Source organism: Bidens hawaiensis, unplaced genomic scaffold (assembly GCF_021521415.1).
Source record: "Bidens hawaiensis isolate Kalapana, Puna unplaced genomic scaffold, B.hawaiensis_p1.1 tig00004044_1, whole genome shotgun sequence".
Taxonomy (NCBI): Eukaryota; Viridiplantae; Streptophyta; class Magnoliopsida; order Asterales; family Asteraceae; genus Bidens; species Bidens hawaiensis.
In genome coordinates this window covers 105,992-122,423 of record NW_027491239.1, presented here as the reverse complement: position 1 = coordinate 122,423, position 16,432 = coordinate 105,992, and the positions used below count along the sequence as shown (strand labels likewise).

At 35.4% G+C, this 16,432-nt stretch overlaps 1 pseudogene across 1 annotated transcript; it reads left to right on the top strand.

Annotated features, from left to right (window-relative positions):
- The first annotated feature begins 11,939 nt into the window (after positions 1 to 11,939).
- LOC143625274 (tubulin gamma-1 chain-like) lies at positions 11,940 to 15,186 on the top strand (annotated as a pseudogene). Its single transcript, XR_013152252.1, has 10 exons — positions 11,940 to 12,057; positions 12,192 to 12,398; positions 12,510 to 12,621; positions 13,331 to 13,731; positions 13,813 to 13,866; positions 14,337 to 14,441; positions 14,531 to 14,650; positions 14,739 to 14,867; positions 14,950 to 15,048; positions 15,115 to 15,186. The product of XR_013152252.1 is annotated as a tubulin gamma-1 chain-like (transcript).
- The last annotated feature ends 1,246 nt before the right edge of the window (positions 15,187 to 16,432 follow it).

The following is a 16,432-nucleotide window of genomic DNA, read 5'->3' as shown; positions in this document are numbered from 1 at the left end:
CGTTCAACCTTAAAGCTTAAAAGTTCTCTTTTTTTTTATAAAATTTTTGATCAAGCACTAGGGGTTGGAGTCAAATTGGGGTGATCTAGGGAAAGCCAAATACGCTTTGAGAAGAGATAGGAGGCATCATAGGTCCATGAGTGATGTCCATCTGAGATTTATGCCTAATTGCACCTAATCCATATCATTGATGCAATGAAAATCATGCTAAGGTTTTATACCTGTTATCGACCTGTCTCTTTATGTCACAATAACGTTGAACATGAATCCTTGTGAAAGTACCTTAATCAATAAGATTCCATGTTCGGATCTTTTCATAAAGGCGGCATTTTTATCAAAAACAGAAATTTGATACCAAAATTTCGGTAAATTACAAGAAGACCGGTGTTTCGTGATATTTTGTTTATTTTTATTTTAATATTTATCTCATTTTATTTTATTTAAATTTTTTATCATCTCGAAATTACTCTCCTCGAAACAAATGTTATAACGGGCTACTTTTGATTTGGTTAAGACTTGTTGGGTTTTGAGTTTATCCATTTTTTGGTCTGTTAACTTGGTTTTGGGCTTAATCTTTTTACCTGGGCTCATTTGGCTGGGCTTATCATGGTTCTCGGCCCATCTGTTTTGGAATATAAAGGATTTTGGGTCTCCATTATTGTCATTATTTCCAATTCACATTCACTTTTCATCTCTCTGGCCGAAAACCCTAATCTCTTGGTATCCTAGTCAAGTCTGATCGTGTCTTAGCTTCTTTGTGTTCGATAATAGGTAAAGGATCGACAGATGACGTATTTGATAGTGTGTTGGTTTGATTGTGACTTAGATGATTGTTCACGTCCTTGTTGGACGATTGATACAAAGAACTCTTATTATGTTGGACATTTGTTCTGGTTAATGCCGTTATTGGGACCCTAGGAGTTTTTGCAGGTCACATCCATGGCGTTTTCGGTCTTTTGGAGAAGATGACACTAGTTTCTAGGCAGAATTTAAAGAGTTTTCTTTTCTGTTGGCTTGACCAAAAACCTTTGATCAAACCAAGAGTTCTTGGTTGACTTTTGTTGACCGAGATCTCTCATTATTGACCGAGAACTCGGGTTCTTGGTGGGACTGGACAGAGAACTCATATCTCTGACCTAAAACTCTCTTCCTTGACCGTAATCCACCTGTGTGGAAAGAAAATAACTTGTTGGACCGAAATCTATTATAAAATCATTACTATGTTTCATTTATGGTCCTTGTAACTTGTTTCTGTCAAAATTGGTCCTAAATGTTTAAAGAATTAAAATCATATCCTTAAACTTATGATTGTTGTTCAAGTTGTGTAAACTATTGCCAACTTGACTCGTTTGTTGCAGTAATGGCTGATCAGGCACCACTAAAGTTCGTTGACACTCACAATATTGCTGGATACTTGTTTGATCCTCCTTTGGCACACAATGAGTTCAAGTACATGATCGTCGGCCTCAATACTTGCCAGATTTCTCACGCTTTACGAGAAAATCCTGTCATATGCAAGAAAATGATCACGGATTTCTGGAATTATGCTTCTATCAACCAGCGGGGAATAGGTGGAGCTGTTACTATAGACTCCAAGGTTCAGACAAAGCCGGTCGTCATCTCGGAGGCCATTATACATGAAGTGCTATTATTTGGGGATCAACCTGATTACCCAACGGAATACTCGACCATTGTTGTCACTGAAGTGTTAACAAGAATGGGTTACGAGGGATCTTATCCTCCTGCTATCAAGAAATTGTTCCATCCTTACTGGAGATTTTTGATACACACATTCTTTACTTGTGTGTCGGGACGAAAAGGAGGATCTGATGAGATTAGTCACACCCAAATGTCTGCGGTAGTTGCTCTGATCATGGATTGGAACTACAACTATTCCAAATTCGTGTTCGATGAAATGATGAGTAACTTGAAAGGGAAGAAAAAGGAGATGTTTCTTATGTATCCCAGGTTTCTGCAGATGGTCTTCGATTCCACTATCCTGATCTTGCAAGGTCTGTCGAGACGCTGGATATGAAGTCAATGGGACCCAACTCCTTTGGACTGATGAAACAATCAAGGAAAGGGGCGGAAGTCGTTTACCAGGGTCCTCACGATCTGGTTAAGTTCGGCAGGTTTGCTGAAACAAAGACTGTGTCAGTCAGTGCTCAGGTTGCTGAGAGCATGTGGCGCCGGTTCAGAGGCGTACTGCTACACTTGAGATTATTTCAGATGATGAAGAAACTGAACACCGTGAAACAGAAAACGCTCCGTCTGCTGAGAAATTAGAAGCTTTTGAGAGCTTCAAAGAACTGCTACAGTCGACTGCCTTGAAGCCTCCTCAAGCAGTCACTGTGAATGAAGATGATGATACCCCTGAGGAACCAGCCGCCGATCTTATTCCACGTAAACGAATGAAGAAAGATCTGAGACCTGGCGTGCTGGTCACTAAAGCTACAACAACAACAACAAGCCAACAAAAACAACAACAACATGAGTCGGAAGTTCCCGAGACACATGTTGACACAATTCCATCCACTACTGAGCCTCAAACAAAAGAACAAATTTTTGACGATATTGCTCATGAGTTTGATTTTAAGGCAGATGTCCCACATTTTGATGCACCATCTGGATCATCTGACCCATTTGATCAGGGTCAGCCAAGCTCTAGTGCTTCCGAGAAGATTTCTTAGATTCTCGCCATGCAAGACACTTATTTGCAGAATAAAGGAAAAGGGGTTGTACTTAAAGATGCTCATGTGGACGTACAAGCTCTGCAACATCGAGTTTTTGAACTCGAACAAGATTCGGTTGTAAAGGACGTGCGTATTCAAGATCTCAAAGCTAGCAACTCTGAAAAAGATTCTAAGATCAAAGAGCTTCAGTTCAACATGGGAGGCTTAACTGCTATGTACCTTGATCTTCAACAGAAACTTATTCAGAAATTTGGCGATGAATTCAACAGCAGTGTGGTTCCTATTGTGAAGACAACTACTACTGATATAGGTGGGAGCTCTAATGCACATACTGATGCTACTAAGTCACTGGAGCACTATCTTTCAATTCCACCTAAGACTGCTGACCAATCAGATCACATTCAGAAAAAGCTCCTCATTATGAAGAATTCTAATCAGAATGCTGAATCGTCCGATCATCTAGACAAGTTTATTGTCACTTTTCAGAAGGGATTCTCAGATAAATATGGTGATCGTTCTGGAGTTATGTCATGGGTTTTTATGTTGAGAATAACATGTGGTGGGTTAAACAAAGGTCTGGGAATACTGAGTACTATAAGAAGATGAAAGACTTTGGATCATGGACGAAGGTAGATCTCAGCGACCTGATAAATGACCTTTCCACAATCCAAATCATGATAAGAGAGGTACAGATTTCTGGAATTTTTTGAGGAATGAGGTTGATAGAGGCTTCCCAAAATGACAACTGCCAAATCATTCTTAAAGAAAGCTAAGGGGGTCAAGGATCCAAGGACAGGAAAGACTATGGTCAATGTAATGTGGCCTGCAACAAACAAGGCCACTCATATTCCAGTGCCTAGTGCAATACCAGACGGGACTCTGGAAAACATGAGGTTCTGGATGTTTGATAGTGAAACTGCTACCGTTGTCATACGTTTACAGAAGGGTAAAGGGCTGTATAGGTTTGTTGATCCAAGAGATTTGCTCAAGCTTGGAGAACGAGATATAAAGACCCTCAGCACTTTCCAAATCATTGCTGATCCAATTTTTGAAGAAGCCGCAAAGGAATATACTAGAATGGCAGCTTCTATTATCAGAACAGGTTTTTGGGCAGGTGGTTTGAAGGTTACCGATGTGGATATTATGGAACACGACTAAAGGACGAAGCTACAAACCAAGGGGAAGATTGTTGGGTCTATATTTGGTGGTTTGTACTTAGTTCTAGTTTAATGGGTTTTGTGTTTGGATTATGCAAGTAAACCGAGATCCTTTAGTGATCTCGGTGGGCTTTGGGCTTTATGTTGGGCTTGGTTATTGGTTATCCTATATATAGATAATGTGTATAGGGTTTGTGGCTTAACCGTTTATATTGTTGGTGTGGTGAACGATTTCGTGTAACCTAGTGCTTAAGCACCCAACGTGAATACAACGTGTGTTTTGAAGCAAGATCTTGTGTTCTTACGTATTACTTTCGTTTATCTTGAATCACCTCACGTTATATTCCGCAATAACGTTAGGTTTGTTGATATCATATTAAAAGATCCAAGCTCGGGACTTACACAATCTTAAATATATATCAACAAAACCTTTGAAAGCTTTCTAATTACTCTCTACATCCTCTCAAACTACCAGATTATTTTATTTGTAAATAAAAGCTTCTCATGCATTTGACCTGAATTCACGGGTATGAGTCTCACCAAATCCATGTAGCCCTTAAACGGATTATAACATCTCATTGAATAAGAATTAATCTCACCAAATATTTAATATGAAAATCTAATAGAACAGGAATATACTAAAAATTAATATCCATTAAAAAATTATATTATGTATAAGAAAAAACTTTATGGTAAAAGAATAAAATAAGCGGGTCATGGGTCTCACCAAATTTAAAAACAAAATAAAATTAGAAAAATATTGAAATATAATTGAAAAAAACATATAAATATTAGAAACAAAAACCTATTTGACCCGATTATATACTAGAAGTACTCGATATAGCTTATTATATTATATATATATACTATATTCTAAATATATTATTTGTCGAAAATTTTTTATGTCAATTGTTTGAGATAGTTTATCTTTATGGTAATCATCTTTGTAATTGATTAGTTATATTTTCCCAAAATCCGGTAGAAACCCAATGGGAAAACCCGAAACCCGACGAGTAATTACCCGATTAAACCTGACGGGTTTGGGACGAACTTTAATAACCGGGTATAGGTTTGGGAATACCTAAACCCGACCCATTGTCATCCCTATCCGTAATTTTAAGGATCGAAGATTAAAAATAAGAGAATTATATTTAGTATCCTTAACAAAAAAAAAATATTAACCATTAGTTATTAATTTCAAATCTTATAATTTTGGTATTTTGGTAGTATAATTTCATTTGACCCAGGGATTTACTTACCTAGAATGAAGGAGAGAAGATGTAAACATTTTGGAGAGAAAAATTAGTCAAGAAAGAATATAGGCATGACACATCATCACCAACATTTTACTTTATTAGAAGAGTATGATAGGATTGCAAAATCAACCCTTATATATCCTTTATCTTAACTTGATTAACCACCCAAACCCGAATGACCTTTTTGCAAATTTTTCCAATCAATTCCCTCTTCCCTTTATTCCTCTTCGGCAACTGATCCCCCCCCTAGTTGCTTTCTTGAACCAAAATTCATGTCGGAAATCACGAATTGACATCACAAGATCGTTAATGGATTGAAAACGCATTTAAATTGTTGATTAAACTTGGAATATGACAACTATTGGACACCATAATCCCTCGTAACGAAATCGCGGAATTGACAAACTCATTACACTGTATATACTCTTCCATATTGCAATTAAGCGGGCCACACACTCTTTATATCATTACGACACTAAACCCCAGTCCAATTTTATCACAGAAGCAACACACAATCATCGTTGTATCAAAGTTCTTAAACTATAACCTAACATTATGTTCTCATTCAAATCACTACCATAATAGAAAATTGTTGGGTGTCTCTTGATTGATTTTTGATTCTTGTTAAAACCCCTCTGCCAATTTTAATCGAAAGAGGATATAAAACCTTCAATTGGGATATAATCATATTAGGGTTCAACGGAATTTGGGATCAACTAAAAGTTTCTTACAAGGATACTTATTTTCATCTTATAACTAGGTAAGACACCTGCCCCGGTGGCAGGTGCAAATCTCGTTAAGACTCAGCCATCCAAAGACCTGGGTTCAGGTCCTTGGGTAACCAATTATGGTGTTTTATTTTATTTTTGTTACTTCCAATTTCTTTTAATTAAATATTCATATATTTAAACTACAACTATATAAATATATAATTATTCCACCCGTTTAAGGGACCGAAGACCATTTTTTTTAGTAATTGGCCGCTTAAAGTTTAGTGTGTGTATAAGTATTTAACTTGATACTTGTAAATTTATATTTCTCGTCTTAACATAACATTTTTTAATATAAACAAATAAATAAAATTTCAACATTACGTTTACACGTTTTTGTACACACACTAGCTTTTATCCCCCGTATTACGGTGTTGTTTTACATTATCCGTTTATAATATTTATATATTTATTAGGATTTTAATTTTATTTATTGTAAGTAAGTTAATAATATACTTCGAATTTGATAATGAAAGGGCTTAACAAATAAATGAGATGATAAAACCCGATTTAAAAGATATATGGGTTTGCTGAGACCCGTGACCCGTTTTTTTTACTATAAAGTTTTTTCTTAATTATAAATAATATCTTTAAAAAAACGGATATTAATTTTTAGTATATCCCTGTTTTATAGGATTTTCATATCAAATATTTGATAAGATTAATTTTAATATAATGAGATGTTATAGCCCATTTAAGGGCTAAGAGAGTTTGGTGAGACCCATACACATGAATTCAAGTTAAATTCATGAGAAACCTACATTTACAAATAAGGAAATCTGGTGGCTTGAGAGAATTTAGGTAAGTTTCATTTATATATATTTAAGATTAAGATATACATACATACATATATATATGTATATATATATTAATTATAAATATATATATTCCTCTTAGCAAGTAAATAAATAACCTATGTTGTTTTTACTTGTTTAAATAAATCAAGCAACGTCAAGCTTTTAAAAACGAGATATTTGCTTTAATGTATAAATGTATATGTAATATTAAACTGACGCCCGATTATTTTAAAAATTAATATATAGCTTATAATTATATTTACATTGAATACATTGTAACTAGAATTTTATAAAAGATATTATATGTCTTGTCAATCCGTTATAAATCATTATTTTTCATATCTTGTTCTTTTCACGTCGTTAGATTGTTGATTTAATTATAACTTTAACTTAGGATAATTTTACAAGACTCCTCAAAGGACTAACTTGCATGTTCGCTTTAACCATCTTTTGGCTACCGCTATTACGTCTTATCGTTATCGATTCACCTTATTTCAGGTGAATAATTACCTCCCCTTTTTCATATTTTGGGGGGGGGGGGTGCATTATGTGTATTAGAAATTATTATTATTATTATTACACTAATATACTTAAACCAATTCCATTATTTGCGTGATTGTGATATTGCTCAATTAATTGTTGATTGCTATATGAATTATGTGTTTACTGCTTTTATAGTTGGTTGGTATCTCATCCTCACCCTCATAGTATGAACATACGCCATCCAAGTAGAAGTGTCCGAAATCTAGGCATGATCTAAATGACATATATACTTAGTTATATTAAATGATGTTATTCACATGCGTAAGGAATTGTTTATTTCTCAAAATTATTATTATATTTACATGAAATTGTGAATTACTCGCTTCAACATGTGTTGCTGACAAATATTTTTACGCATATTGCAGGTTGTTATTTCAGGTGATTTGAAGTGGAATAAATGGCGAATGGAATGAGAGAAAGAATGGAATGAATGAGAGAATGAAATGGATAATTGTCATTCCTTACTCTATGATTTTTGGTATCCAAAAAAATTTTAGGAATAAAATAGAAATAATAAAAACATTCCTATCTCAATATATTTTTTTATACAGAAAAAAAACTGAAATGGCGACGGTGGTGGTGGTAACCGACGATGAATATGGTGGTGGTGGCGGTCAGGAGGCAGGGGCAGTGGTTGTGGTGGTAGTAGCATTGGTAGTGATGGCGATGGTAGGGTGGGTGGCAGCGACGGTGGTGACGATCAGGCAGCGACAGTGGTGGTGGTGGTGGCGATTATGGTTAGGTGGCAGCGGTGGTGGCGGAAGTGGTGGCGATGGTGATAATGGCGGTCAACTGTGGTGGTGGCGATGGCAGTGGTGGTTGTTGTTAGGTGGTGGTGTTATTGAGAATGTAAGGTGAGGGAGGAATGAAATGAAAAAAAAATGGGAGTGGGAATGAATGGTTTTGGTGTAATGACATTCCATGTGTAATGGATGATTCAATTCCATTGAACAACCAAACATCAATTTTTTCATACTCACGTATTGAATTATTCCATTCCCCTGTTATTCTTGCATATCAAACGCTATATTAGATCATTTCTTAGGCTAGAAATTATAAAAATTTATATGTTATTGTAATTTATTTTCATTTGAATTATTTGTGCACGATTGTTGTGAGTAAATAAATTTAGACATTGACACTTATTATTATATTTAGTGTCTTTAAGCTATGATACAAATTATATCGCACCCCGATATTTTCCGTCTAGATTAGAGTGTAACATGTAATACATAGATTAATTAAACCCATGCAATATGGGTTTTCTAGGACATCACTTTTTATTACAAATCAAGTGTATATAATATTACATTTACTTTACCGAACCTATGTGATAAACAAATTTGTTTGACACATGCAATACGTTTGTTTAAGATATTACCTTTTATTACTAACTAATTTTTAAAAAATTGGTAAAACTCTGGCAGTGGTATAACATAAGCGTTGAGTCGGTAAGTTGATGCGAATTCGGTTAGTTTCGGTGACGCACATTTTCGTACCGAATTAAAACCAAATATAAAACAAAGAATTATAAAAAATGAGGTGAACCAATGGGGTGGTGCGGTGGGTAAAACTCGAGCGTTGGTGAAACCCGACCGTTGTCGATCCCGGACGTTGAGCCGGTGAGTCTATGAGATTAAAACAAAAACATTAGCATTACGACAAATCGACGTGAATTCTATCGTTATCAACTAGGTTCTTTACATGTACGAGACCTAAACGTAAAAAATAATTTTGTTATATTTAAAAGAAATAAACAAATAAAACATAATTAAAAAACGTAATACAACAATCAACACATAAACGGATACAAAGAAAAGGCCAAAAAAGTGCTACATTAGGGACTTGAACTTGGGCCCATTAGTATATCAAGAAAGAATTAGGCATATCAAGAAAGAATTAGAAAGCAATCCATTAAACATCAAACCCAACTCAATAAAGTAATTATATGAATAATCAAAGTCATAGACTTAAGAAAACTTTCTGACACCAAAATTCTTAATTATACAATTTTATAATTAAGTATAACATTATATTTTCTAAAACCGTGTAATATATGGTACTCTAACCTAATGATTTAATATATAAAATGAACTTATAAAAGTAATTACTATATATATTAAATAACAACTTTTGGTTGCATCACATGTTGTATACTATGTAACAAAAGTTGTACCATAGATTAAGGAACTAAGTATTTTTCATGGTTCACCATCACTACTTGCATAGTTACACATTGGTTTTGAAAGTTTGTACATATTAAATTGTAACTTTTAGTTGGTAGATTGTTGAGCGGCGGTGAGTATGTGTGTATGAACGCTGAGAGTAAGTAGTGTTTGGTGATGGTGGTGGTTTTGTAGAGGATACGAGAGCGGAGCAACAACGGCTACATGGTGGTGCTATGGTGCTGGCGGCAAGGCGATGGTGTTGTACTGATTTGGTGGTGACGGTGACCTGATGAACACGTCTACTAAGATTAACAATCTCGACGTAACGCGACAGGGTCTTAAAACTAGTTGGTGTTTAATTTGATTTGAATGTTTGATTATTGAAAATTAGGTCATTAGTATATCGAGTGGCCATATGATATAAATTTTTTATTTTGTTTTAGGGGCATTTACATATATCTCATTCCTAAGTTCACTTATTACATATGGGACTTAAGTAAGAAAAGAAAGAAGATGTCAGTTCAAAAAAGTCATGTGTCACTCAAGCAAGCTAAGTAAGGTTAAGGTACATGATTGATTTCATGTGTAATGTAAGAAAGTTAGCTTAATTTCTAGGGATAGGAATATATGATTATATGAACTTTTTGATTGTCTAACTGTTAAAAGTAGAACTAGCACAAGTGGACTTACAAAGGGAAGTGTGTAGGACACGGAAAGTAATGTGATTAGCTAATCACAGCTGGCCACTGTTATTACCTGTTAGCCTTACTATCCTTGTATTAAACAGTTCATTGAGTGACGACATTTGTGTTTCCTTATAGAATACGAATGGCTGGAGTAAGAAAGGTTGTTGGTCAAGGAGGTCGTACGGTACGTCGTGGTAGGCCACGTATTACCCGGGGACCTTCTAAAGAACCAATTACTAACACGAGAGAAGAAGGAAGTGCAACCGGGCAGGGCCAGAGTAACAATGAAGGGTATCAACTTGATCATGTTGTTCAAGCCGCCATTGCTCAAGCTGTAGCGGCTGAAGTGAAGAATCTACATCCTGGTAAGTCTGCTGAAAGCCATGCAAGGACCGCTGAGAGGCATGGGAGAATGGTAAGAAAGCTGAAGAGAATGAGGAAGGTGACTCGAGTGAAGTTCGATTTGTGAAGGTTGATGAAAGGAAGAGAGGCCGAGGTGGGTGTAACCACAAGTCGTTCAAAGGTTGTGACCCGCCAAAGCTGACTGGTTTAAGAGATGCAATCGCTACTCTCTAGTGGATAACCACAATGGACAAAGTTAACCGAATTAGCGAGTGTTGTCCCGATCAAGCGGTGGGTTACGCTACCCAGTCGTTTGGTGATGAGGCTATGTTTTGGTGGGAAACTGTGGAACAGCGAAAGACCCGAGAAGAGATTAAGGCTATGAGGTGGGATGACCTGAAGGAATTGGTTATGAAGCGATTTTGTGCTGATGTTAAGGTTGAGAGGACTGAGATGAAGTTTCTAAAAGGCGGGAAGGAAGACACACCGCGAGTACACTACGGAGTTCAACCGTATGTCCATATTGGTGCCTGATATGGTGAACACTGAAGAGAAAAGGATCAAGTGCTACATCAGAGGACTTCCACATAACGTCCGCACCTTAGTCAGAGCAAGTAAACCTGCTACCTTTGACTCTGCTGTCGAACTCGCGTAGATAGTTTACGATGACCTGGTTGTGAACGATGTGGTATTTAAAGAAAAGAATGAGAAGAAATGGGTCGCTCCTGCTAAAAGAACTGGTACCCAGATGTTGAACCCCAAGGGCAAGCAACAGAATGTATGGGATAAGAAGTCATGTAAAACATGTGGCACGATGCACGGTGGTGAGTGCAAGTGGGTAATGGTACGGATGTCTGTTACAAGTGTGGTAAAGCTCATGGTGACGAGTACAGGCTTGGGACAAATGCCTATTACAAGTGTGGAAAAGTGGGGCATTATGCTCCAGATTGCACTACAAAGCCCACATGCTACAACTGCAAGGATATATTTAATCTCTAATAAGAGAACGGATATAGCAAGAATCGTCTGAACTCGATCGGCACCAGATTGAAACTGAAATTGGATAATAACTATAGTGTAATCTCTCGATACCTCGCTTTGTTACTAGCGTCAACCATTTGCCTCCAAGAAAGGCCACTCAATAGTGTGCGAGTGAATAAAAGACATAAGAGAACAGAGAACAAGAATAATAAATTAAATTAACTTATACACCTATTTATATAATTTTCAGTAGAATCTTTAATCCTAATATTACATCAAGTCAAACAACTATCGGTAGAATCTTATAAAACATCCCTTAATAATGTATAAAATGAAAAAACGAAAGGGGAAAAAACATTCAGTCTTTAATAAGATAGGTAACTGATTGTAATTGTGAACTCCATACGTATGTAATCTGCAAAACGACGACGTTTATGATCGATCGTTTCAATATTTGCCATACTGACTCACTCGATCACTCCAACCATCTTGTCATCGGCGGCGTACGTGAGAAAGAAAGGTGTTTGAATAATAATAATAATAATAATGCCTCGTGAAATCATAACGTTGCAAGTAGGTCAATGCGGGAACCAGGTCGGAATGGAGTTCTGGAAACAACTTTGTCTCGAACACGGAATCTCCAAAGACGGTATACGCCACTCAGGTTATTTATATATAGGCTTAATTTGCGTTAACCTATATTATATTATATTATATTATATTATATTATATTATATTATATTATATTATATTATATTATATTATATTGTGCATGATCGTTACTTATGCATGCTGCAGGGAGGTGCAGGTGATAGAAAATACGTCTTCTTCTATCAAGCGGATGATCAACACTACATACCACGAGCCTTGCTGATGGATTTGGAACCTAGAGTCATTAATACGATACAAGCAGGTGAATATAGGGATCTGTACAATCAGGAGAACATATTCATTTCTTCTGATGGAAGTGGCGCAGGAAACAACTGGGCCAGTGGATATGATCAGGTAGTTCAAAGCCTGGTTTTATTATTATTATTATTATTATTATTATTATTATTGTTTTTTTAAGTCATCAAACTGTTATAAAATGTAACATTATTATTAGCTTTTTTTCAGGGTCATCATTTTGTGGAAGATTTAATGGACATGATTGACCGAGAAGCAGATGGAAGCGATAGTCTTGAAGGATTTGTTTTATGCCATTCGATTGCTGGAGGAACAGGCTCAGGTTTTGACAATTTAGTATCTTGTTTCCTGTAAACGAACCGAACGTGTAATGAAACGTTCAGTTAGAAATTTCTTTATTTAAACGAATCAACGTTCATATACGTACGTTTGTATATTTGTTTAAATTCTTTAGGTCCATTACAATTGAGTCTAATTATATTAATTTTCAGGCCCAACAGATTGCGTTCACGTTTGCTTTTATATGGTTTTCGCTCAGTTATGTTCGTCCGTACATATTTAGTTATGTTCAATGAACTCTTCGTGAACTGTTCGGTAGGAAGTTCGTTTGGAAACGAACGAACATGAACAAACGTCTCGTTCATTCATTTATGTTTGTGAACATCCAGTCACTTATGTTCGTTGACTTGCATTCGTTAATTTACGTTCGTTTATGTATTTATTTATATTTTTTAGACCCATTACAAATAAATTACGTCTCGTTATATTAATTTTTAGGCTCAACAGATTGTGTTCACATTTACTTTTACTTGGTTTTCACTCAGCTAAGTTCGTTCGTAAACGAACGACCGAACATGAACACATGTCTCGTTCATTCATTTATGTTTATGAACATCCAGTCACTTATGTTCGTTGACTTGAATTCATTAATTTATGTTCGTTTGTATATCTATTAATATTTTTTAGGCCCATTCACTCAGCCATGTTTATGAAAAATCATTTATCTCGTTTATATGCTCGTTTATATGCAGGCATGGGTTCGTATCTTCTCGAGACTCTAAACGATCACTACAGCAAAAAACTGGTTCAAACATATAGTGTTTTCCCTAACCAGAATGAAACAAGTGATGTGGTGGTTCAACCATACAATTCCCTGTTGACTCTCAAACGTTTGACCTTAAACGCTGACTGTGTAGTTGTTCTTGATAACACTGCACTTAACCGAATTGCAGTTGAACGCTTGCATATACAGAATCCAACTGTTTCTGAAACAAATTCTTTAGTTTCAACTGTTATGGCAGCGAGTACAACCACTCTTCGGTACCCTGGTTACATGAATAATGACTTGGTTGGTCTTCTTGCTTCTTTAATCCCGACACCAAGGTGTCATTTTCTTATGGCGGGATATACACCGTTAACTGTGGACCGCCAGGTAAGATTTGAATGTTCATGACTTTTGCTTTGGTGCATAATGATTAAAAATGTGATCTTTCTATTATACTGATTTTGTTAGGCTAATATGATTCGGAAAACCACGGTGTTGGATGTGATGAGAAGACTTCTTCAGGTAAGAAATGTTATAAAGTTGTCACCGGTTTTCTAACCGTCATATCTTGTAGTTCATTGGCTAGTTGCATAAAAAGGTAACCAACTCTGGTCAAACTGCAACGAACTTCACAATATTGGTCAACATGGTAATGTGTTGATAACTTTGACCATGCAGAATTGTTCTATAGCTCGCGTCTGGATACGTGGAAACTGTTAATTTAGAAGATTACATACATTATATGGAATATTTTGGTAAACACAGTTGGTTAAAGAAATCAGATGTTTGACCAAAGTTGACTTTTTTATGCAATATGCTCTTGTGTTATTAAACTAAAGTATGCCGAAAGTAACATCAAAGTATATTAAAGTAAACAACTTTAACAACGCTAATCGTTTACTTTGTCACACTTCAGTGTTTCTTTTGTCTTTTAGATAGTACAGCAGTTAGAAAATCGATTCACATGTCCTAAAAAGTTGTGTGTTTTACAGACAAAAAATATGATGGTGTCGTGTAACGCTAGAGCGAAACAAGCTAGTCTAGCAAAATACATATCAATATTAAACATCATTCAAGGAGAAGTTGATCCTACTAAGGTCAGTACAAATAACTAGTTTTTCTTTAAACCCCTTGAATATTGGTGAGGCCCATGAGTTTTTCAGCGATATGTTGGTATTTTGTTTAGGTTCATGAAAGTTTACAAAGAATACGTGAAAGAAAACTCGTTAACTTCATAGAATGGGGTCCGGCTAGCATTCAAGTCGCGCTATCAAGGAAGTCTCCATACATTAAAACCGCTCACAGGGTGAGACTTAATATTTCCTGCAGTTTATTTAATTCTTTAAACATTAATCATGATGTTTTATCGTTCATATACTTTTTATAACGTTTAGGTGAGTGGCCTAATGTTAGCAAGTTACACAGGAATTCGACATCTATTCTCCAAATGTTTGAGCCAATATTCTCTCTTGAGAAAAAGACAAGCTTTTCTTGACAAATACAAAAGTTTCCCCATGTTTGCAGTAAGTTATTTATAATAATTTCTTTATTAAAAGACGAGTTATTTTTTCTCAAAAGTTAATATATTCTTTGAACTATTTGTAGGATCTTTCGGAATTTGATGAGGCTAAGGACTTGATTGATAGTTTGGTCGATGAATATAAGGCGTGTGAGCCTCCCGATTACATTAAATGGGGAGTGGAGGTATGCACCAAATGTTTAAATCCGTTCTGACTTTGGTTCGTGGCTAATGACTTTGTATGGTTGCAGGACCCGGATAATCTCCTGACAGATGACGGAAATGACTTGGGACTCATCGATCCCACGTACCAATTTGCATAACTCAGGTTTCTAAGGTTTTGGTTTAACTTTGTTTCTTAGTTTTACCTTTAAAGAATTTTTTGTCATGTTGTTGTTGGTTAGCTGACTATTGTTTTCCATGACTAGTATTGATTTTTTTTAATAAATTTATATTTTTTGTTGATCACACTTGCATTTTATTTCTACACTTATTTAAAAAAAAAAACTTGATATTGAAATCTAGTGCGGAAATTAGTTTCATTTTTTTCAAATATATATCATATGAATGTGATATTAATGTCACCTTCAAAATGTTAAAACTATATTAAAACTCAATATATAGTAGTTTTATACCAAGTTAAACAATAATTGCTTAAAACATATTGCCCAGCTGTAGGTTTCTTTTAACGTTTAATATGCATTACTACTAAGTTCAAAACGCATTAACGCTTGATTATTTTTCCAAGTAAATCAATAATTGCTTAAAACATATTACCTGGCGTTGGTTTTATTCAGCTATTCATAAGTTTGTTAATCTTACTCTAAAGTAGTGTCTAGGAAATCCCAGCTGAGTAATTAGTAGGCTTTGTCTCAATTACTTTAAAGAGCATATCTTAATGATCAGCCCATTATGTTAGATCCAGGAAGTTAACCCGCTCATATATAAAGGGTCGTCCCCCTTTGACCGATTTACCAATACCTTCGACAGCACCTTGTTTACACACTCAATTAGGCTAATCTGTCAGTAATCTATGAAGCCAACTGGGTTTGGAGTTAGTGCCCAAAATGTGAAACAACCTGGGCTTATCGACGACATATGATAAAATTTGTTAAAGAATTTACGAAAGTCCGATTAGTACGATCCCCAGCACCTCACAGGTTTTTTAAACTTACCAAAGAGAAATTCTAACAGCCTTGTACATAACCAATTGTCAAATCAAGTTGCATGATACTAAATGGCAAATATAATGTAAAATGTAATGTTTAATATGCAGATTGCAGGCGTCTATTACTAATAAGTTTAAATCAATAATACTTTCTTAAACGTTAAACGTTTGTAGGTTTTATTTGTTAATCTTACTTTTGTGTCACATAATACTATTTATGAATCTCTTTATGTAACTTTGTGTGCATGTTTACAAACTACAATGCAACTTATATGAGGCCAACAAATCTAAGAACAAAAATAGACTTTTATTAGAATAGACGAATGTTCAAACAAAACCATAAACAGACATCAATCAAACCAACCATTTAACCTTGAAACATTTTTAAACAAAAACAAAAG